The 24,004-nt window shown below is 40.9% G+C and overlaps 1 protein-coding gene and 1 long non-coding RNA gene across 2 annotated transcripts in view; one reads left to right on the forward strand and one right to left on the reverse strand.

Moving 5' to 3' along the window:
* Nucleotides 1-24,004, reverse strand: part of CDH1 (cadherin 1) — a 191,308-nt gene that overhangs the window by 64,717 nt on the left and 102,587 nt on the right. The window lies entirely within an intron of this gene.
* Nucleotides 8-22,600, forward strand: LOC138159285 (uncharacterized). The gene is made up of 3 exons (XR_011167861.1): nucleotides 8-348; nucleotides 13,312-13,389; nucleotides 15,669-22,600. It is a non-coding gene; the product is annotated as an uncharacterized lncRNA (long non-coding RNA).

Genomic DNA, 24,004 nt, shown 5'->3' on the forward strand with positions numbered 1-24,004 from the left:
AGGCTACAAGCCAGAGGCCAGCCAGGTGAGCCCCGAGGGACCCGCCCCTCTGAGCTGCTGATTGGCCTGCGCGCACACCTGCGCCGGGAGGAGCCAATGAGCCGGTCGGGATGGCCGAGCCCAGCCCAGGCAGCTCTCTCTCTTTCTCCTCTGCCGCGGAGTTCTCAGCCTGGACGTGGGCTGTTTGCTCACCCCCAGCAACCTAGTCACTCCCCTTTCTAGCCCTCGGGAACCTTGGCTTCCCTTGTCTAAGTCAGAAGTTGAACTTCCGATCTTTCACCGGTGCTTGAGGTCATCTGCTCCTTGCATCACGGAGAGCTCGCGCAACCCACAGCCGGACCCCGAGCGGTATGTTTCATTCTAATGAGTGGCATTGGTGGGAAACTGGCAGCGGGTAGGAGAGAATCTCATTGAGATGAAGCCCTCGCTATTTTCTCCCTCCGCCCCAGTCTGCTAGTCTGCTAGCAACTAGAGGGGAAAATTCAATACTCGGAGAGAGCCCTGAGCCAGGGATCTCCCGCTTACACTGTAAAAAACTTAGAAGTATCTGAGCTTTTGGAAAATATGTTTTGATCATCTTTTATAGAATGGTAGATTCCCACAGGAAAAAAAATGGTCCTCAGAATCCAACCCCTTCCGAAGTAGGAATCCTCATCTTTAGCGTCCCTGAAAAAAGGTTTAAATGTCAGAACTTTTACTAATTCCCAGCCGCCTTCCTCTCCCCTCTCCAGTTTTCCTTCTTGCTTCAGGCTCTTACTGGTGTGTGATCTTAGGGTCCCTATCCGTTGTCAGCACTGTGGCCTTCAATTTCTTCCTCTCTAAAATGGGGGAAACTGAGCTACATCCGTACAACCTTTCTGCCTATGAGGACCCCTTTTAAGTACAAAAACATTTCCAGAGCACCAGTGATTGTAGTTGTACTATTAATGGAAAATGTTGTACTATTAATGAAAAAACTTTCATTGTAGTTGTACTATTAATGGAAAATAGTTGTACTATTAATGAAAAAACTTTCCAAATGTTCATAGAAACTTTAATGTTATTAGTAAAATACAAATGTATGCAAAAGCTTTGCAACATCGTCTGCCTAATTCCAAAAAGGTGCATATTATTAGTTAGACTTAAATAAAAAAATCCAAATGACAATGTTTGGTAGGCAAATTACACATTAGTCAAGTGCATTATTTGGAGTCGAGCCAACTAGTATTAGGCATTTTTTAGGTACCAGGCATTTCCATAAGAGCTGGGGCCCTGGGACTACAACTAGGGGATTTAAATAGAAGCAAAAAAGAAAGTCCCTGCCCTCAGGGAGCTTACTTTTTAATGGAAGAAGACTCCCCTAAAAGAAAGCTAAAAGCTATTGGGAGGAGGCCAAAGAGAAGGGACATACTGAGAAGGAACAGTGGAGAAAGAAGTGAAGAGAGTCATCTCAGAGAAATGAAAGAGTACCATGGCTGGCCTAAATTCTTCCTAAAAATGAAGGAGAAGCTAACCAATTGGAAGAAGGAATCTCCCAAGGTGAGAAGACAAGCATCTCCCACAGTAAGAAGGATGCTTTTGAGCATGGTGACTGGATATTTTCCAAGCTAAGAAGACTGCTGGAACATGGTCAGGAAAGAAGTCCTGAGAGTCAGGAGCAGAACTGAAGAGGTTGGTGTTAAATAAAAATCAAAGGACAGTTTGGGGGACATATAGATTCCCCTATCTGTCCCTTGAAAAAACCCTTGTTAGCCATGGTCCTTAATCTGGGAATCACTGATCTAGAAGATTTTTAAGACCCCTTCCATTAATGAATCCTAAGACCATCTTCTAAATCTGGAAGGAGCTTAATATCAAGTAATTTATACTTAAGTGTGAATATAATATCATAAATTTAGAGCTGGGCTGGAAGGGACAATTCCAGCCCTCTTCCGGTGTCCTCCACCAGCTTTGTTCTGGACACTCCATTTGGGGAGATGTCAGAAGCAAGGTCAGTTTTCTTCTCGGTCATTTAGATTTTATTTTTATTTTAAAACAAAATTCAAGATATTTGTCAACACCAAAGCAATGCCATTCTTACCAACTGCTCTTAGCAGATGTGGCATATTTTACTGGTGGGTCTGTGCAGTGTAGACTTCAAGCAGGGCAATCACCAAAGATTCGTCCAATTCAATACTTTTATCAACCACCACTTTATTTTAGTTACCTCCCAATGGCATGTTCGAATTTTCATCTTGCTCTTTTTGATACTGAAGGCTTGAAACTCAGTGAAAGAGGAAACAGGAACAAATGAGGAAGTTTAATATGGGCCATGCCCCTAAAATAATGCCCAGAATGCCATGCCTCATTAATCAATCAGTGGGCATCTATTAGGCACCTACTGTGTGCCAGATATTGCACTAGGAGCTAGAAATAAAAACATAATGAATCAACCCAAGTAGATAAATGGATGGATGGATAGCTAGGTAGTTAATAGATATATGGGTAGATAGATGTATATATGAACACACACACACATATATACAGACAGTTTCAACTTAAACTCAAAACTGCACTGAGATTTTTGGAATACCCTGTATTTAACTATTTTGCATTTATTTCCTTTATATTTTTACATATGTATATGTCTATAATATATATGCATGCATACATCTATACACATAAGCTTTATTAAAGTTTAAAGATTGCACTGAGACTTTTGGAACATCCTATACAAGGAGTTTGGGAGGAAGGGCATTCCAAGCATGGGGGAAAGGTACCAAGTATATTAGGAACAGAGAAAAAGCCAGTTTGATTGGATCACGGAGTGTGGCAGGGGGAGAAATTGAGGCTGAAATGATTGGAGTGAGGTAGGGAGAGTTTTAAAGAGCAAAACAGAGATGTTTCTATTTATCCTGGAGACATTTATCCTAGAGACTAGGGGCAGCTAGGTAGTACAGTGGACAGAGTACTGGTTTTGGAGTCAAGAAAGGCTTCTCTTCATGAGTTCAAATCTGGCCTCAGACACTTACTAGCTGTGTGACCCTGAGCAAGTCATTTAACCCTGTTTGCCTCAGTTTCCTCAGCTATAAAATGAGGAGGAAGTGGCAAACCACTATAGTATCTTTGCAAAAAAAAAAAAAACAGATGAGATCACAGAGAGTCAGACACAACTGATGGACCAGTGGCCAGACCATGGGCTTTTAACATGTGTGTGTCAGGATACTAGGCAAAGTAGGAAGGAAACTTGGTTTCTGGTCTTGCCTTGGCTCTTACTAGCCCCAGCAGCAAGTCACTCCCTCTCAAGGCTTCCATTTCCTCATTTGTAAAATGAAAGAGCTGAGCTCAGTGATCTCCAGGCTTACTTCCAACTCAGAAAATCCTGGGAATGAAACTGTCCCAAGAAGGGCTAATCCTATTATCTAAGGAACTTGCCACAAAACTGGAAAAGGGGAAATGTGATTAACCAGGGATAGCTTTATAATAGGAATAGCTGACATTTATGTAGGACTTTGAGGTAACAACAAAAATAAATGTAATTTAAAAAGATAAACAGAGAAACTACTATGCTTTAAATATCATAGCAGCCAGATTCTTAAAGGAAAATTAAATCAATTACTGGAAGAAATAAACAGTGAAAATCTAATAGGAGAGAGCTCAGTTAATAAAGAGGAATACCTCTTAGACATATACAAATCTAACCCCCCAAAAAGGATGAAGAAACGAAGGACCTGAATAGAATTTTAGGAAAGTCATACATGATAAATCTCTGGAGAATATCAAAAGGCAATAGAAACTTCTTTCTCAGCCTTGCCTGGTACCTTCACCAAAAAAGCAATCCTGTATTAAGGCATATAAACCTCCCAAATAAATATAGAAAAGCAAAAATATTAATTACATCTTTTATGAATCAAAATGCAATCAAATTATATTCAGTTAAGAAATAAATTGACCATTCTTTCTACAAAATCTCTAGGGGGAAAAAAGACCTTCCTATGTGAATTTCTTTTTTCATTTAAGAACTTATAAGGAAAAAGGCTGACTGCAAACAAAGTTAAACTTGTTTACCAACTCTCTCGTTTCTCCGAACCCCATTGCCTCCTTATATTAATGGATTTCAGATCATGTGCTGAGGCCGTTTGGGTTTATACATTTTAGCACCAGCTACCACCAGAATAGATCAGTGGGAAGAAAATACAGTACATTTCCTTTCTCTCCAAGACTCCTGCATTAAACAAGATAATGGAAATGATGAGAGAAACTTTTCCCCCAAGAGGCTAGCTGGTCAGTTAATTTTTTTCCAGTTATATAAAAATATGTACTTTATATGATATCTACCCACTAAGCCATCAATTCTTTCCTTTGCTCCTCCTAGAAAGCCTTGTAGTTCTAATTCCTTTGTGACTTACATCAACTCTTTCCTGTACACTGATAATTCAATAAAAAGGATTTCAAAAAACAATTAGATATGAATTCTGGCAGCTTGTACTCAATGTTCTCTTTAAAGCACCTGATAAACATAACTTCTTTTTTACATGTCAAGGAATCTGTAATCTTAGGAGAGAGAATAGCATAGCTCTGTGAGCTAAGTGCTATTATTAGCCTCATTTTTACAGATGAGGAAACTGAGGATTGAGAGAAGCCCAGGGTCACACAACCAAGTGTCTAAGACCAAATTTGAATTCAGGACTTTCTGACTCCAATTCCAGGGAGATGATCCAAAAATCATTGACTGAGTTCAAGAAGCATTTACTAAATGCCCCCTCTATGCCAGGCACCAGAGATATAGAGACAAATAACCAAGGGTTCTTGCCTGGGAGGATCTTAGATTTTACAGAAGATGACAACATGCCAACAAATAAGTAAACACAAGTCAGTTTGGAGAGGGAGGGAGAAATACCAGCCAAGGAAATCAGGAAAGCATGCCATAGGAAGTGACACTTAAATTGACCCTTGAAAAAAGCTGGGGGTCCAAGGAGTGGAAGGTGAGGAGAAACCTCATTGTGGATATAGGGGACAAGCCATTTGGAGTAGAGAGGCAGGAGAGATGGGTTTGGGTATTGGACAAAGGTCAAGTTTGTCTGGTTTCCAGAATGAACTCATAGTGTGAGATAAGTTTGCAATGGTGGTCTGGAGACAGCCTCTACTGGGTTTTAAATGTATATTTTTACAGTTTGTGAAAGAAATGGGTGAGGGGGATTCATTCAACAAACCTTCTATGACTTGAAGATTGGAGACAAAGAAAGTTGGGGGGAGAGGGGTAGATCGGCCATAGCAGTGGGTAGAATGCTGATCTAGCCAGGTGACTCTAGGCAAATCAATTCACTTCTGTTTGCCTTAGTTTCATCATCTGTAAAATGGGAATAGACATCTCCACTCCAGATGTTAGTGTGGAATCCAGTTATCCCTTCCACATCACAACTTTCCCCGTTGAAATTTCCATATATCAATGGATTGGGGGAGTTTTGTGGAATACAACACAGAAAAGGTTTAAAAACTCAGAAATGCATAAAATATATGGATAGTATTGTTTAATATCAACATTTTTCAATACTGTAATAATTCAGGTCTTCTCTGGTACAAAGGAGGGTAAAAAATTTTATGTGGATTTTCCAGATGGGGGAGGGGAGCACCACACCCCCTAACTCTTGAGATGTGATGGGATGACTGTATTTCTGCCCAATCTGTGGTAGAACCTGTATTGGTCTGATCAGCCACCGTAGGAAATACTCTACCTTGACTCAAACATAGTGATGTCATTTTGATCCTTTGAGAATGAAGGACAACAACCGGCTTCTTTGGGGATAACAATAGTGCTACCTCCCAGAGTTGTTGTAAGGAACAAATGAAATAATATTTGTAAAGCACTTTGAAAACTTGAATAAATGCTAGCAATTACTATTACTATTCCAGTCAAGTTCAAAAATAAATATTCCAATAAAGTCTTCATCCTAAGAGATTAGTAAATGTGTTTCTTCTCCCAGAAGTTCTCATCAGTCAATTAGCCAATTAAGTAACTGCTATGTGCCCCAAGGTAGCTAGGGTCAAAGAGAATGGAACACTTGGCTTAGAATCAGGAAGACTCATCTTCATAAATTCAAATCCAGCCTCAGATACTCAGACACACACATCTGTGTGACCCTGGGCAAGTCACTTAACCATGTTTGTCCCAGTTCCTGATCTGTAAAATTAGCTGAAGAAGGAAATGGCAAACTGATGGGGTGCTTGGGATCCATATCTGTAACAGCAATTTGTAAAACCAATTGGCAGCATCAGTCTGTAACATCAGTTTGTAAAACCAGTTTGTACAATTGTAACTGCAATTTGTATTGTAAAATTGTAATAGCAATTTGTAAAAAAAATCATGTTTTCCCTTTCCCAGCCTCAAACTCTGCCCCTTCCCCCTATCTGTACTCTGCCTAGGCAACAACTTGTGACTCCTTTGTCCTTGCTTCCTGTCTGGCCCAAATCTCATCTCCAAGTTAAGCTATCTATGCTGAAGTCACAAGTTAGCTTTGGTTCCCTTACATCCATCCCATCACTCCTGACAATGGCAGCCCTACCCTTTAAAAGTAAAAGCCTGTGCCCCCTTTCACTTGCAGGTCCCCTAAGGATCCTTGCCCGCTGTAAAGCATAAAATAAACTTTTTCAACTCTGACTCCAAGTAAGGCTGAGCTGAATTCTTTCCAGACTGAATCGAAGGTTCTGGTCTTAAGATAAGATCAGAGTCCCTGCCGAACCTATTGGGAGCCATCCCTCATCAAAACCACTTCAATATCTTTGCCAAGAAAACCCCAAATAGGGTCCTAATGGATGTGACTGAATCATTCAACTACAACATTGTGCTGTGCCCCAAACTATTCTAAACTCTGAGCTTACATAGACAATAGGACAATCCCTGCCCTCAAGGGGCTCACTGTCTAATGGGAGAGACCACAAGCAACATCTATGGACAAACAAGGTGCATGTGGGTTAATATGGAGATGATCAACGGAGGAGGTGCTAGCTTTAAGAAGGATTGGGAAAGCCTTCCTGTAGAGAGATTTTAGTTGGCACTTGAAGGAAGCCAGGAGGCAGAGATGAGAAGGGAGAGCATTGCAGGCATGGGGGAACTGCTAGATAAAATGTTGGCAGTTAAGAGATGGAGCTAATTCATGGAAAAGCAAGGAGTCCACTGTTACTGGATGGAACAGTATGGAGCAGGAAGTAAGGAAAAGGAAATAAGGAAGATTCGAAAAATAGGAAAGGAGTAAGTTATAAAGGGCTTTGAATTCTAAACAGAAGATTTTGTGTTTGATCCTGGAAATGGTAGATAATCATTGACGTTTATTGAGTTGGGGGGTAACATGGTCAAACCTGTGTTTTAAGATCATTTTGACAGCTACACAGAGAATGGATTGGAGAGGATAGAGACTTGAGGTCTACAGGCCCGACAACAGGCTATTACAATAGTCCAGCTGTGAGTGGCAGTGTCCGAGGGGAGAAGAGGGGTCTCATGAACATAAAATTGACAGGTCTTGGCAACAGATTGGATATAGGGGATGAGAGAATGAGGAGCTGAAGATAACACCTAGGTAAGACTGGGAGACTGGGAGGACAGTGGTTTCCCCAATAGGGAAGACATTCAGTTCCAGCTCTCCCATAGACTGTCAGAGTCTTGAGGTTTGGAGAAAGTTTGATGCTGGATAAATAGATTTGAGAATCTTCCGAATAAAGATAATTGAATCCCTGGGAACTGATTAGATCACCTATGTAAATTGTGTAGAGAGATAGGAGAGGAGGGCACACCCACTATTATGGGGTGTGACCAGGATGTGATCTAACAAAGGAGACTGAGAAGGGGTCTGATTAGTAGGGAGAGAAAGGAAAGAGCAATTATGAAAACTTTGGGAGAAGAGAGTTTCTAGAGGAAGAGAATGATGTCAAAGGTTTCATAGAGATCCAGAAAGATGAAAATTGGGAAAAGGCCACTAGATTTGGCGACTAAGAGATTGTTAGTCTTTGACCAAGCAATATCACTTACTAGGTCTGTGTCCTAAAGAGTCTAAAAATAAAAACAAACCCAGAAAGGAAAAGGACCTATAAGTACAAAAATATTTGTAGCCGCTTTTTTAGTGGTGGCAAAGAATTGAAAATTGAGGGCATGTCCATCAATCGGAGAATGGCTATAAGCTGTGCTATATGATTGATAGAATACTATTGTGCTACAAGAAATGACAAACAGGATGCTCTCTGAAAAACCTGGAAATATTTACATGAACTGATGCAAAGTGAAATGAGTAGAACCAAGAGAAGATGATGATACACAGTAACAGCAATATTGTATGAAGACCTTCTATGAATAACTTCCAATACAGTTCTGAAGTAAAGAGGTTACCCATAAAGAGGGTTAGGGTTGCTCTGGAGACCCCAAAATACCAATACACCAGGTCCTGCCAAATAAATTCAACTCAGGTCCTCTCTCAGCCAAAGAAAAGTAAAGTTTATTCTATGGTACTCTCACTATTCTATGGGGCTCTCACAAACATGGAGACAAGATGGAGTCTTATATACAGAAGGTTGTGGGAGGAATCTAGGGGTGGTCTGGAGGAGGAGTTTGGGGAGGGTCTTCAGGAGGAGTTAATGAGGTCAATGAGTGATTAAGGGTGGGAAGTTGCTGGAGGCTACCTGGAGACTACAGACTCTGGTGGCCTAGGCCAGTTCAAGGGTGGATTGATATTTTGATAGGCTCAAGGGTGGGAAGTCTAGTAACAGAGGAATGCCAAACAGAGGTTTGGGCCCACAATGTCAAATGAGACTATTTAATCAGAGTTCTAGGGGAGTTCACAAAGTTTGTACCTCAATGACTCAAGGAGAGCTAGAGGGGGCTCCCAGAGCCCATACCTCATAAGAAGGACTTATGATAAAAGATGCTGTCCATCTCCAGAGAAAGAAGTGGTAGATCCTGGAGATACTTTATTTTCTTGACTTGTTTGGGGTTGTTGTTTTTTTTTTGTCTGTGTTTTCTTTCATAGCATTACTTACATGGAAATGTTTTGCATGACTACACATGTATAACCTATGTCAAATTGCTTACCTTCTGGGGGGAGGGAGAGAATTTGGGACTCAAAATTTGACAAAATGTTAAAAATCTTACATGTAAATGTTAACATTTAATTAAATTATTAAATACCAAATTTTTAAAAGAAAAGTTAGTAATTTTGGAGAAAGCAGTTTTGGTTGAATGATGATGTCTGAGGCAGAATGTAGGGAATTAAGAAGAGAGTAAGAGGAAAGGAAATGGAGGCTCTCAAGCTTCTCAAAAGTTTAGCCACAAAAAGGAAGAAAGAAACAGGACTATTGTTAACAGCAATAGGTCAAATGAGGGAGTGTTGAGGATGGAGAGATGTAGGCATGCCGGTAGGCTATAGGAGAAAACAATGAAGGTAAGAGAGAGATGAGAATGATAGAGAGGGAAATCAGCTGCAGAAGACTGGATGGAAGGAGATCCCTTGTGTCTGTAGAGGGTTGGCTCCGGCCACAAGGGCTACTTCATTATGTAAAATAAGATTGAAGGCAAAAATTGTGGCATGAGGTGTATCTATGAAATGTGAGTTGAGGAGAAGAGGAAGCCCTTGACAAATGACCTCAGTTTTTTCAGTGAAATGTGAGTCTGGGTATAGCAGGAGAATTATGGGGGTGGGAGATGAGAAGGTTTGAAAAGAGTTGCTATGGTGGGTAGGAAAGTGAGTCAATTAGGCAGGTGTAAAATGATTGCTTTACCACAGAGAGAGCCCAAGTTGTGATTATATAAACGAAAATTTATAGTGGCTCTATTCTATACGGTTTTGTGATTTTCTTTAATTTCATTTGGCAGTGTGTGAATAGGAGTGAAGGTCTCCAATAGGGGAAGTATTCTTGGACTGAGATTTGACAGGGAAAAATAGGCAATAAGATAAGGGGGTCAGCAGCCTGGAGAGAAGAGAAAAAGGAAGAGCTGAAGTGTTTCACCAGGAGGTTAAGATGGGGAAAAGAAAAGAGTGTAACCACTGCAAAGGTAAGGGCTTGGGGAAGAAAGAAAACAGAGTTTGGGGCTTTAAGACAGAGGGAGAGGTAGAAGACAACAGATTGTGATAATAATAAGATAAGGGAATTTCAAAGTTCATAAGCACAGAAATGGATCGATTGTGAATGAGGGCAAGGTCAAGAGTATGCCAGTCCCTGGGTGTAGCTAAGTTGGGAGAGAGGTACATGCTACAGGAAATGAGCAAGTTGAGAAATGAGAGATAGGTAAGCATTGAGAAGAAGCATCAGTGTAGACGATGAAGCAACCTGGTATTAGGGCAGGAGTTGAGGAGGAAAGACAGTGAGCTGGGCACTGAGCTCATAAAAAGAAGTGAATCTCTTGGTGGTCAGTAGACAATGGCCACCAGAATTTTGATTGAATGATAGATGGTTATGGTTGTCGTCCATGGTTGGGCCAAAATGACATTCTTATGTTGGGGTCAAGGTATGTTGTGTCCAACTGTGGCTGATCAGACCCCTAAGAACTTGGAATGCTGTTCCACAGGTCGGGCACGCATAAGTCCATATGAGGATTGGGTGGTAGATGTGGATAGAGTGAACCACAGTTTACTGAGTGATGGAGGTAGAGAGAGACCCTGGCAATGGGGAACAAGGTAATTCCAACTCCCACACCACAACCAGTGAGTCAGAGAATGAGCCAGCGCTACCAGGGCTGGAAAGAGTGGGCAGAGATGTATGAAATGTCCTCAGAAAGGAGCTAGGGAAGGGTGTGCTGAGATCAGCTCAAACTGACTTACAAGATTCAATTGTTCAATTTTCACTGTGGGCATTTATGCCTCCAATGCTACAAATCAGGGCTCGATTCACTGTTTTGGTGATCTAGATGTTTTGTTGTCTAGACTTAAAGTGTTGGAGTAATTTTTAACAATGCAGATTAGACTTTGAAGTATGTGATGGATACTTTTGGGGGTAGGGTGGGAGCTGATTGTTTAACATTTACCACCACATTCCTAGAGCCAGGTCTCAGTGAGAGCCATAAAATAAAAGGAGTGGGAAAAGAAAAGATTTAAGATGAAAGTAAGTTTGTTACCTACCAAACAGTATTCCAGAGAGTACAATGGAAGGGGTGGGCAGCTTTAGATATACCAGGTTGGAGAGGATGGGGGTAGGTTGAATTGAGCTGAATGGGAGTAAGGGAAGGAGAATTAGGTTTGTATTATGGCCACCTGGGATTCAGGATCACTGGGATGGATAGAGTACATATGGCCAGGTGCAAGTTTATTAATTGGATTGAGACTTGGCAGGGAAAAATAGGCAAGATAAGAGGTCCAAGGCCTGTAGAGAAAAGTATATATTCATTATCACTGAATGAGTTCTGGTGCGTAATTATCATCACTGGGAGTTTGGTCTTTGGGTGGTGTCTTAGCCTGGAGACCAGTGGGAGGAGCTAACTGAATAGTGTTTGTCTCCTATCCCTGCGGGCAGGGTAGGGCAGTCAAGGAAATGTGTGGGAAGGAGTGGTCCCTCTGTCCCTGCCCTAAGTAAGGATCCTGGAGACTGACCCGTGAGGGAATGGTGTCATTCCCCCTCTGGCAAGAAGGGGCCAGCTCTGGAGACAGTCTCATGGAAAAGGTCCCAGGAGGCATTTAAGCCCACAGAATGGATTCTTGTTGGAGCAGAAAAAGGACAGAGCAGAGGTTAGTGGACCTCAGTCCTAGTCCTAACCCATCCATGTGATCTGTAAGACCTCATGTCCAAAGTGAAGGAGTTAAGTTAGATAATCTGTAGACTTCCTTCCAGCTTTGTGAGTCTGAGGAATAACCAACAGTGAAACTTAGGGTCAGTGAGAGAGATATATAAGGTCAGGGTCTTCTCTTTGCCTCTCAAATCCTACCAGGTGGTGACTGGTGAAATGAATAGGGATCAGCATGGAGTCCTTCTCGTAGATTCAAAAAGTCCACATCACAAATATAACCAATAAAAGATGGTGGACATTTGCTTGACATTTCATGTGGAAAGGATATGGGAATTTTAAGGGACTGATTACAACTCCAAATGGGTCAAAAGTGCAAGCTAGCAGTCAAATGCCTAATGCAATCATGGGCTATATAAGGATAAGGTTGTCCTAAAAGAGAGGAGTGTCCACTTTGCTCTTCTCTGTCCTGGTCAGGCCACCAGGTCCGTTACCTGGTTCAGTTCTGGGTGCCGTATATTTGGGAAGAAATTGACAAGATTCAGTGTATGCAGAGCAAAGCAGCCACAACAGAGAAGAACCTTGAGATCATGCTATCCGCAGAAAGTTATTTAGCTTGGACAAGGTACAACTTAGGGGAGCACTGTGAGAGGGTCCTTAAGTATTTGAGCTGTCAGATTGAACATTCATCATTCAAGCCCTAAAGGCAACAGCTAACATCAATAGGTAGAAGTTGTAGAGGGGCAAATTTGGTCTTCACTTGAGAAAAAAACTACAGACATTGAGAGCTGTGCAAGCATGGAACGGGATGATTCAGGAGGTAGCAGTAGTTATTGGTTCTTCCTTCTGGAAGAGGACCTTGGCATCCGAAAGGTGATGCCATGACATGCAAGTGAATTGGATTTAAGTGAGGGAGGGCTGTGCAAAGTCACCAGCCTCACTTTCTCCTCTGGAGCCATGTGGGTCCAGTGGCCAGATATTCATCAAGATGACTAGAGATGGCCTTCTCAGGAGGTAGGGGTTCCTCTTTAATGGAGGTCTTGACAGCTCAGTGAGCTGCTGTGGAGACTTAATCAGGGATGGGTTAGGTCCCTTCTGAAGCTGTACAGCAGAAAGTGGGATGAATTTGGAGGCAGAGGGATTTGGGTTCAAATCCCAGTTTTGCCACACTTAAGATCTCTGTGATTTTAGACAGGTCTTTTAACTTCTCTGGATTTCACAGTGGCAGCTAGGTAGTGAAGTGAATAGAGCGCTAGGAATAGAGTCAGGAAGACTCATCTTCCTGAGTTCAAATGTGACCACAGACACTTACTAGCTGTGTGACCCTGAGAAAGTCACTTAACTCCATTTGTCTCAGTTTCCCCATCTATAAAATGAGCTGGAGAAGGAAATAGCAAACCACTCCAGTATCTCAGCCAAGATAACCCCAGATGGGGTTAAGAAGAGTTAGAAAAAACTCAATAATGACAACAAAGGACCTCACTTCTCATCTGTAAAACGAGGGGGTTGCTTTATTAGTGGCATCAAACTCAAAAAAGAAACAGATCGCTGCAGCCCTACTGACTTAGAAAGCCACAAATGAACATTATCTATGTTGCATTGCAATTTCATTTATTTTTTTTTCTATTTCCCAGTTATATTTTAATCTCTTTCAGGCTGCACTTGAGTTTTTCAGGCTACAAGTAACTCATTGGTCCCCAGTTTGACACCTTCGAGCTAGCTGGATTTCTAAGGTAAAACTGAAGTCCTGTGATTCTGACTTTTTTGGTTTTAGAGACCAACCCAACAAACAGTTCACGAGACAGGCCACAGCCCTAAAGAGTTACTGTCACCGCAGGGACTAAAAAACTACAATGTGTGCATACTGGCCAAGACTTTCACTCTTGGGGTGTCGGACCTTCCAGTACTAGGTAATTCCCCAGAGAGCTGCTCCTGTTGACCCAACTGAACGGGCTAAGCAGGTGTGATAATGAGACTTAAGCAGTGAGGTGTGGTTCCACCCAGTACTGGTAAGGAACCACCAGGGAATGAAAACTCTTAGATGAAACTGGTTCTGCTCAGGCTGAGGAGAATGAAATGGAAAGGTGGATGTTTCACCAGGATTAACATTTGCTTCCCATCCCTCATATCCAGCTCTCTTTGAAAAATTCTCTTTGAAACCTTAACATACCTCCCACCTCCCTAGGCAATCAACTAAATGAATGAGTCAACCTACCATGTGCCAGGCACTGTGAGCTAAGGTGCAAAAAGAGGCAAAAAACAGCCCTTGCCCTCAGAGAGCTTACCACAGAATGGGGGGGAGGGGGAGAATGTGCAAATAGATATATATAAGGCACATTATGTACAGGATAAATAGGAAATAATTAGGAAGGCATTAGAATTAAGGGGGATTGGGAGAAACTTCAAGGGAGGGAAGGGATTTGAGGGAGCCATGAAGGTTAGTAGGTGGAGCCTTTGCAAAAGGGGGAGCCTCCCCCAGGCATGGGGGACAGTCAAAGAAAATGCTCTGAGCTAGGTGGTGGAGAATGAGGCATATATTGTGTCGGACATGGCCCACACATTGGGGTTTTTTCCTTAACAAAGGAGCGTTCTCTTGGGTGAGTAAGAGTCTTTGGAAGATGATACAAATACTTAAAAAAAAAAAACCTTTCAGGTCTTTTTAAAGAGAAAACTTAGAAAAATTATAACCTTCAAAGAGTGGGATCATCCTTAGATCTTTTGAGGGGATTTATGCCCCATAAGAGAACCAATGACCAGTCAGCTGTCTATGATCCTTGGCAGTCTCCTATTATTCACCTGCCCACCAGGGCTAATCTCTGTCTATTAGATGGTGCTGTTTTTACTTAACAAGGCAGAAAATAGTAAGATGTCATTCTCGAGGCTGGTAACACCCCTCTCCACCCCACCTGCCACTTCTGTCCCTTACTCTCCTGGAGTCAATTGGAGTATCAGCTGAAAGAAATAGATTCCCTCAGCCCTGGCTGAGTTCCCTCTCTTTGCACAAGTACCTTGGAGCTGGGTATCTCTGAAATGCCAGATAAGGAAGCTTGCTAAACACCTGTCAGGTGGGTGGAGAGAGCTGAACCTTTTACCTCCCTGTTCCTTAGCAGCAGGTACCTGCCTTATTGGTGAGGGTGGCAAAGCCTCAGCCTTAGCCCTTGTCCTAAGACTTGCTCACTAAAATCTGTCTAGACTTGCTGGGTGATGTCAGTACTAGTCAAGATAAAGGACTTTGTCAGCGGGTCCCAGACCAGAAATTCTGCCTAGGCACACCTGTTCCCACTCTGTGTCATTGAGAAACCAGGTTTTTCCTCTATATTCTGCAATCAAAATCAACCTGAATTCTTGGGTGAAAACTCATGGGGAAAATTACTTCCGTCTCCCTTTAGATCTCTCTACGCCTTTCCCTACTAAATGACTAAAAACAATAAAACTTTTGATCATACAAGCCATGTATGAGATGGTGGGTGGGACCACGCCAGCAGGTGGGTGAGCATTTTTCCAGTTAATGACTTGTGAGAAACTGAAGTTGGGGTGCCATCCCAGTCCTTGGGAATTCTGTCTAGTAACCTGGCATGAAAGTTGGTTGGCTTCCTTGGTGGAAGTTGTCCAATCCATGGAAATTTAGCAAGAAAGAAGTTCACTATGGGGAGGACTGAATTTGGGTAAGAGACACTGGGTTTGAATCATGGATCAGCTGTTTTGTGACCTTGAACAATCCTCCTAATCATGCTGAGCCTCAGTTTGACCATGTATAAAATGGGAAGCTTGGACCTGTGAGACCTGGAACAAATTCCATGTCCTCTTTGTGCCTCAGTTTCCTTATCTGGGAAATGAAGAGACTGAGCTCGATTACTTCTAAGATTCCTTCCAGCTTTAAATCCTGGAAGCTTAAATGACATTCCTAGCTGCAACTCTCACCATGCAACTTCGGGGAGGTAATTAGATATTATTAAAAATATATGACCCCCTCTTTAAAATGGTGATAATATCTCTACTCCTTGCCTCACAGGGTTGTCATAAGAAAAGTCCTACAGCAATGTGAGGTTTCATTCTTCTGGTTTTGACTTCTACAGTTTCATCTGGTGACGAGTTAGCAGCCAGTTCCCATATGGATTGAGGGCCCACCCTATAACTGGGAACCTCTTGGGACTTTGGACTGTTCAGGAAAAGCTAAGAGGAAGCAACACTCCTGGATTCTATGCCCTGTTCCAGCCACCGAAGAACAGAGATCATGGGGATTGGCGGGTGGGTGAGGAGATGTTTTAACCTATGCACACCTGAGGGATGCCGAGATCATCAGATGTCCCTTCTCTGTCAGCCTCTGGGCCAGCCATGCTGGCCCATCTGCTGTGTCCCATACACAGTGTTCTCTCCCTGCTCCACGCCTTTGTGTGGGGCTGTTTCCAGTGCCTGGAATGCTCTTCTTCCTCATTTCTGCCTCTTAGAATCCCCAGCTGTCCTTGGGCTCTTCTCAAATGTGGGCTTCTCCAGGATACTCACTGATTCTTTCTTGCCCCCAGTGACAACCTTGTATTCAGGATGAAAGATTTAGAACTCGAATCACCCTTAGATCACCTCTAGTCCAGCTCCCTCATTTTACAGATGAGGAAACTGAGACCCAAAGGATTTAAGGGACTTGCCTCATGTCACATAGTGGAAAGTGGAACTTTCTATAAATTTTGAATTGACTTATTTGTGTGTTATTCCTCCCTTCCTCCAAATGATGTAAGTTCCATCAGAGAAGAATTATTTTGTCTTCTGTAGCCACACCAGCTGGCACCAAGCCTGGCACATAGTACGCACTTAATGCTTTTTTAAATGAACAGAGGGGAAGATCCTTGAATAATTTAACCTAACCTAGAGAAGAAGAGGTCTTTGGATTTGGGAGTGAAAAAGTTGAACAGTCTTTGAACAGTAGGGACTTAAATGTTTATTGACTGAATGTGTACTAAAGCCTCTCTCACATCTGTCCCCTTCTCTCTACTCTCATGAACACTCACCTACTTCCAGCTTTTATCATGTCTCACTGGAATTATTTCAGTGGCTTCCTAATGGGTCCACCTGTCTCCAGTCTGTCTCTGATCTCCAATCTGTTCTCCAGACAATCATTTTTCCAAAGCACGGATCTGACCATGTCATTCCTTTGCTCAATCAATGCAAGTGGCTCTCTGTTACCTCTAGAATAGAATACAAACCCCAAGCCCTTCACAACCTGGCCCCAAACTCCATTTCCCTCTTCACATCCTCTACAATCTAGCCCAACTGGTGTTCTTCTCTTCCCCACACAAGACAATCCATTGCAAGTCAAGCATTGGCTGTCTTCCATGCTGGAATGCTCCCCCTCCCCTCCCTCTTTGTATCTTGATTTTACACCCAGTTTGAGCTGTCCATGGTCACATAGCTGATCATTGTCAGGGTTGGGCTTTTAACACAATTCTTCTAAATTCCAAGGCCACCTCCCAATCTTTCAGCCCATGCTGCCTTCCTACCTTGCTCTTAGCAAGTACTTAATATTTACTATACCATAAAGGCACAAATACCTTTTCATGATATTATTACTTTCTGAAGCCTGGATATGTATTTTCATGGAGGTATGGTACCGGGTATAGTGATTGTTTGGGGGCAGTCTACACCTGACTCAGTTTACTCCAGAAACATTTCCTAGACTTTGGGACTTGAAATGAAGGGAGGATCCTGACTTTAGTGAAATAGGAAGTGGAGCCATTGCAGGTGTGAAGAATGATAGAGGCAGAGAACAGTTAAGCAATTAAAAAAAAATCCACCCAAAGACAAAGTCCAAAGTCAGGGCCTGGAGATCTGGGGCCGAGCATGAAAGTTGCTTTGATCTTGCTGGGTTTGATGGTGGCTGGTGTAAATAGTTTTGGACTTAGTGTAGCTGTGGGAGTAAATAAAGGTCCCAGGTTTGCTGCTGTGGGTCATAGGATCATATGGTCAAAGTCCAGGGCTGTACGCAGGTTGCCATGGCATGGATCCACCCTCCTCTACCAGACTTTCAGTACTAGGTCTGCTATTGTTGGTAGAAAGTAATACCATCTGAAATGTGAAATACTCCCAACTAGGCAAACAAGGGGAAGGAATGACAGAAGCATGTTAAACAAACACATTAATGGGGACTGGTACTCAAGGCCCTCCAAAACAGAAGCCATTTTTGTCTAGTGTTCTATAGATTGGATCACTGCTTTGGATGTCCAAACAGAAAGGAATTTTCATACCTCTCCCCCAACCCCAACTCCAGGAATTGACTCCCCAGGGGAAGGACACATCGGGTACACTCTCCACCCGCACCTGTTTTCCCAGCAAAGAATCTGGCACTTGGGATGAATGGAGGGTATTCTCAGTGACATAAGGCCATAGGGGGAATGTATAAATGGAAAAATAAACAAACAAAAAAAGGCTGAAGCTGAATGCTGTGTAATGATAATGACTAAATCTGGGTCCAAAGAATAAAGAGGAGAATGTTCTTTGCAGATGAAGTGAGCCGCAGGTGTGCACAAGGAATACTGCTGAATATGGATATGTTGGTTGGTTTGCTTTTCTTTTAATAATAGTATTTAATAATAATAATAATACTAGCACTTACATAACTAGCTCTTTCATATCATCTCATAGGATTTTTACAACACATCCATAAAGGCAGGTGCTATTATTATCCCCATTTTGTAGGTGAGGAAACTAATACTGCCCTGAATCACATAGCTAGTAAGTGTTTGAAGTAGGATTAAAACTCAGGTCCTCCTGATTCCAAGTTTAGTACTCTTACATGGAAGACAAGGGAAAGGATACATTTTAAAATAAAGTTGACTAAAAAAAATTTGAATAATATTCCTACATGGAAACATGATAATCGTAACTCATAAGACTTTTCTCAGTGTGAGGACAGTTGAAGGGAATATACATATATATGTAAACATACATATATATGTACATATAGGAGGGTGAAGGTATGTATAAATATATATATATGTGAGGGAGTGCATATGTATGTACATGTATACATAGAGGGCACAGGATGAGTTGAGTATGAAGGGATGATATCTAAAAAATTAAATTAAGAGGTGACAGAGGAATATATTGGGAGAAGGAAAAAGGAAGAGTTATATTAGGGTAAATTATCTCATATAAAAGAGGCAAAAGAAAACTTTTACAATGGAGGGGAAGAAGAGGAAGGTAAAAGGGGATGGGGCAACTTCACTCTCATTGAATTTAGCTTAAGGAGGGAATAACATGCACACTCAATATCTATCTTACCCTACAGGAAAATAGGGGGGAAGGGGATAAGAAGGAGGGATGATAGAAGATTGGGGGAGAGGGTAGTTAGAAGTAAACACTTTTGAAGAGGGACAGGATCAAAGGAGAAAATAGAATAAATGAGGGGTGGAATAGGATGGAAGGAAATATAATTAGTCTTTCACAATATACCTACGATTGAAATGTTTTGTGTACACATGTACAACCTATATTGAATTGCTTATCTTCGCAGTGGGGGTGAGTGAGGAGGGAAGAAGGGAAAAAATCTGGAACTCAAAGTTTTAAAAGCAAATGTATATTTAAAAAAAGTTGTTGGGTTGTTGTTTTTTTTTTTTACATGCAACTGGGAAATAAGATATACAGGCACCAGGGTATAGAAATCCATCTTGCCTTACTAGAAAGTTGGGTCAGGGGAGGGGAGGACTGGGGAGGATATAAGAGAGAACAGATTGGGGAAAGAAGTATTCAGCAGGCTAGCTATTTTGGGGTGGGGGTAGGGGAAAGACAGGGAGAAAAATTTGTAACTCAAGATCTTGTGGAAATTTTGAAAACTAAAAATAAATAAATTGGAAAAAAAATTTGGGTTCCAAATCCCCACCCCCTATTCATTTTCCCTCTCCATAAGACAGTAAGCAATTCAAGGTAGGTTATATATGTGCAATCATGGAAAACATATTTCCATATTACTCATATTGTGAAAGAAGAAACAGACCAAAAAAATATGAAAACAAAGTGAAAAATAGTATGCTTTAATCTGCATTCAGATACCATCCGTTTTTTCTTTGGATATGGATAGCATTTTTCATCATGAGTCCTGTGGAACTGCCTTGGATCATTATATTGCTGAGAAGAGCTAAGTCATTCACAGTTGATCATCGTACAATGTTGCTATTAGTATGTGTTGTGTTCTCGTGGTTCTGCTGTCTTCATTGTGCATCAGTTCATATAAGTTTTTACAGGTTTTTCTGAAATCATTCTGCTTGTCATTTTTTAATGCACAATAGTTTTGCATTATAATCATATACCATAGCTTGTTCCACTATTCCTCAGTTGATGGACATCCCTTCAATTGCCAATTCTTTGCCACCACAAAAAGGGCTGCTATAAATAAAAGGACCTACACATAGGTCCTTTCCAAAGGTGATACATTTTTTTAGGTCTTTTTTTTTTTTTATTAATTTTTAGTTTTCAGCATTCACTTCCATAAGATTTTGAGTTTTAAATTCTCCTTCCCAAGACAGGGTGCAATCTGATATAGGCTCAACTTATGCATTCATGTTAAGCATTTGCACATTAGTCATGATGTAAAGAAGAGTTAGAACTAATGGGAGGAACTACGAGAAGAAACAAAACAAAATAACAAAAGAAAAGGAGAGCAAATAGTATGTTTCCATCTGCATTCAGACTCCAAAATCCTTTCTTTGGACGTGGACAGCATTTTCCATTTTGAGTCTTTTGGAGTTGTCTTACATTCTTACATTGATGTGAACTAAGTCTATCAAAGTCAATCATCGCACAATGTGGCTGTTACCGTGTACATTGTTCTCCTGGTTCTTCTCACTTCACTCAGCATCAGTTCATGTAAGTCTTTCCCGGTTTTTCTGAAGTCTACCTGCTCGTCATTTCTTATATCACAGTTGTATTCCATTACATTCATACATCCCAGCTTTTTCAGCCACTCCCCAGTTGATGGACAAAAGGTAATATGTTTAAAAAATAAATCAAACAGAACAAGTTCTGAGTGCCAACCTCTCTCACTGTTGGCATCACTCCACATTCTCTACAGGTCTTTCAAAAGAGCCTTCCCAATGGTCTGTCTTTAGTCCTTTTTCTCTTTCTCTAGTCACTCTTTTGGCAATCTCATTCACTCCAGTGACTTTGATTCAACCAATATACATTTATTAAGCACCTACTATGTGTACTGTACTAAGGATAAAGAAAACAAAAAGTCAATAATCTCTTCATGTAGGGGGGCTAGGTTGGTATAGAAGATAGGGCATTAGACTTGGAGTAAGAAAGACCCAAATTTGAATTGTGTCTCAGATACCTACAACATGTGTGACCCTGGGCAAGCCCGTATATCTCTCTTAGTCTCAGTTTCTTCATCTATAATATGGGGATAATAACATCACTTTCTTTACAGTGTTGTTACGAGGATTAAATGGATAAATATGTGTAAAGTGCTTTAAGGTTCATAAACTTTTTATACATTAGCTATTATTATTATTATTACTTTTAAGGAGCTTACATTCATTGGAGGAGGAATACATGCAGACAAATCCAAAATACATATGAAGTCATTATTAAGAAGACACTAGCAACTAGGAACATCAACCACTTCCATGCAAACAATGCCCAAATTTCTAGCTGTCTCTCAGTTCTTTATAAGATGCATCCAGATCCATACCTCCAACTTTCTACAGGGTAACTAGTTCCTCCCACATCCCCCACTGTAACCTCCAACTCATTGTGCCCCGAACTATTTGAACATTGGCCTTTCCCTTATATAGTCATTTCTAAAAATCACCAAGCTATGTAGAATGGAGCGATGAGAAGCACAGCGCTTATGGGAATCTTGGGCATAATATTAAAAAACTTCATTGGTGACACATTAGAAAAAGAGAGGAGTCTACTAAAAATGGTAGCACAGTTTTATATATGTCAAATGTTTAAGACATGCAGAAGTACTATCATAAATAATGGTGGTGTCCATGGCCTTGGGCTGCTGCTCAACGTGCATCTGGGTTCCCACGGGCCCATGGCTGGAGGTACAGGATGAAATCATGCATAAGCAAACACAAAATTCACATTATACTCAAATCATTCCCTATTATATCAATCGTGTTAGACCAAATTCTCATTTTCAAAACAAGCTTTATAGCAGACCTGACTGTGCTTGCTTAACTTTGTGAATTTACCGTGTCTACTATTGCACCACAGTTCATTTACCCCATCTTCCATATTTGCCATCCTTGAGCCTTCCACCTCTCCTGTCAAAGAACCTTAAGAGATGGGTGTGACTTCAATGTAGGTCAATGGATACCTAAATTAGAATCCTCTCCACAGCATGCCTGATGAGTGGCTGGCTATCCAGCCTTTGCTTGAAGACCTCTGGTGAGAAGAAGCCTTCTACTTCCTAAGGCAACCCATTTCCCCTTTGGACAGCCCTATTAGTGAAGTTTTTCCTTCTATCTAGCCCAGGTTTGCTTGGCTTTAACTTCCTCTCATAGATCCTAGTTCCCAAATAAATAATCCCTCTTCCACATGACAGTCACTCAAATACTTGAAGACAGCTATCATGTCCCCTTTCATCCTCTCCTCCAAATTAAACATTCCTAATTCTGTCAACTGATCCTTATATGGCATGTACTTGAGGCACTTTACCATTATTGTTTTCTTCCTCTGGATTCCCTCCAGCTTGACAGTATATTCTTCCTAAAATATAGCATCCAAAACAGAGGTATGGGAGAATGAGTATGGAATGCCATGTAGACTCGAGTTGTTTTGTTTTGCTGAATGCCTTTTTTTCCCCTATTTCTTAATTTCATTTGTTACAATGAGCGGCTTGCTGGATAGGGAAGAAGTTGTAATGTATTTGGAAATAAAGGTAATATAAGAAAAGAAAAGATATAAGAAAATTTAAATTTCAAAAATAAAAGTATGTTGGATGAATCTTTGTGTCCATACTTATGTTTTAGAAGGTTATAATCAGAAAAAAATATACTTGTCCCACTTAATCTTATTTTTTATACTTATAGATGTTTCTGAGTATTAACATAGCCCATGGGTTTTCTGGGGTTTGGGGTTGTTGGGTTTTTTTTTTTCCATATAATTACATACCAGTAACTCTTGCCATAGGACCTTATTTCACACACATATGTCTCTGTGTTGATACAGACCCTGTACGTTTCATCTTTTCTTCTAGCTATATAATAGTAACTCTTCCCATATAGCCTTATTTCATTCACTTGTCTATGTGTTGACATAGCTCGTGTAATTTCTGTAGAGCTATGATACAGTGGCTTTTTGTCAGGACATTGTCCAGATGCTAAAAGCTGGTAGTTTCAGTAAGACAAGAAATGAACAGATCCAGCCATAGCAGTGTCTCTTGCCCGTGATGAGTTCAGAGAGCAGAAAGTTCATTCTCTAAATGTTAAAAGTCTAGCTGAGGGGGAATGAGGGAAGATAGATGAAACCCACATGTCTTATGAGACCTTAGGGTGGGAAAGAAAAAAAGGAATGAGCATTTATTAAGTGCCTGGGGATAAAAATAAAGGCAAAAAAATAGTCCTTGTTCTCAAGGAGTTTCTGATAGGAAAAAAAAAAAAGCAAATGCTTAATTGAAGAACACAGAAGTTTATACCCGGCATAACCAGCCCTTTCAGAGATCTAGAACTAGAAGAAACCTCAGAGACCATCTAGTATACTCCCATCACCATCATTTTACAGACAAGGAAACTGAGGCCCAGAGAAGCTAAAGGACTTAGCTAAGTATCACACAAGTGATGTATCAGAGGCAGGATTTGAACTAGGTCTCCTGAATTCATATCCAGTATTCTTTTTAGTTCCCAAACTTATTTGACTCTTTTAAAAAAAAAAAAATTACTCAGCACCCCTCTGGAAATCAACTTTCTTTAACCCTTTAATGTTTTTTTTAAATTTGCGTAATTTTAAAAATATATAATTTTTTTAATGATGCATCTTAAATTTATAATTTATTGTAAATTTGTGGGATTTTTTCCTGCACTGAAATTTTAATGATGCAATATTGCATCATGTGAACATATCGTATCATATTGTAAACAAATCATTACACTCACATATTCCTGCCTATGGATGCTGGACTTCCTGACAATGTGCGACACATCTGCCTGCCAACACTTACTTGTTAGGACCTGTCAGTAGATATGACCACTAATCAGTTATAGCTTGCATTTTGTGTGTTTATTTGGAAAATAACATAATCACTATGACTTTAACTGTTACACAACAGAAAAAATAAAAGATTTTTCAAAATTTTCTTCTTTCCTTTTGCTTCTACCACCCTCTTAGTTTCATTCAGTGCCCCCCAGTTGT

Source organism: Petaurus breviceps, unplaced genomic scaffold (assembly GCF_028583685.1).
Source record: "Petaurus breviceps papuanus isolate PSGF00001 unplaced genomic scaffold, PetGlider_PUasm1.0 176, whole genome shotgun sequence".
Lineage (NCBI taxonomy): Eukaryota > Metazoa > Chordata > Mammalia > Diprotodontia > Petauridae > Petaurus > Petaurus breviceps.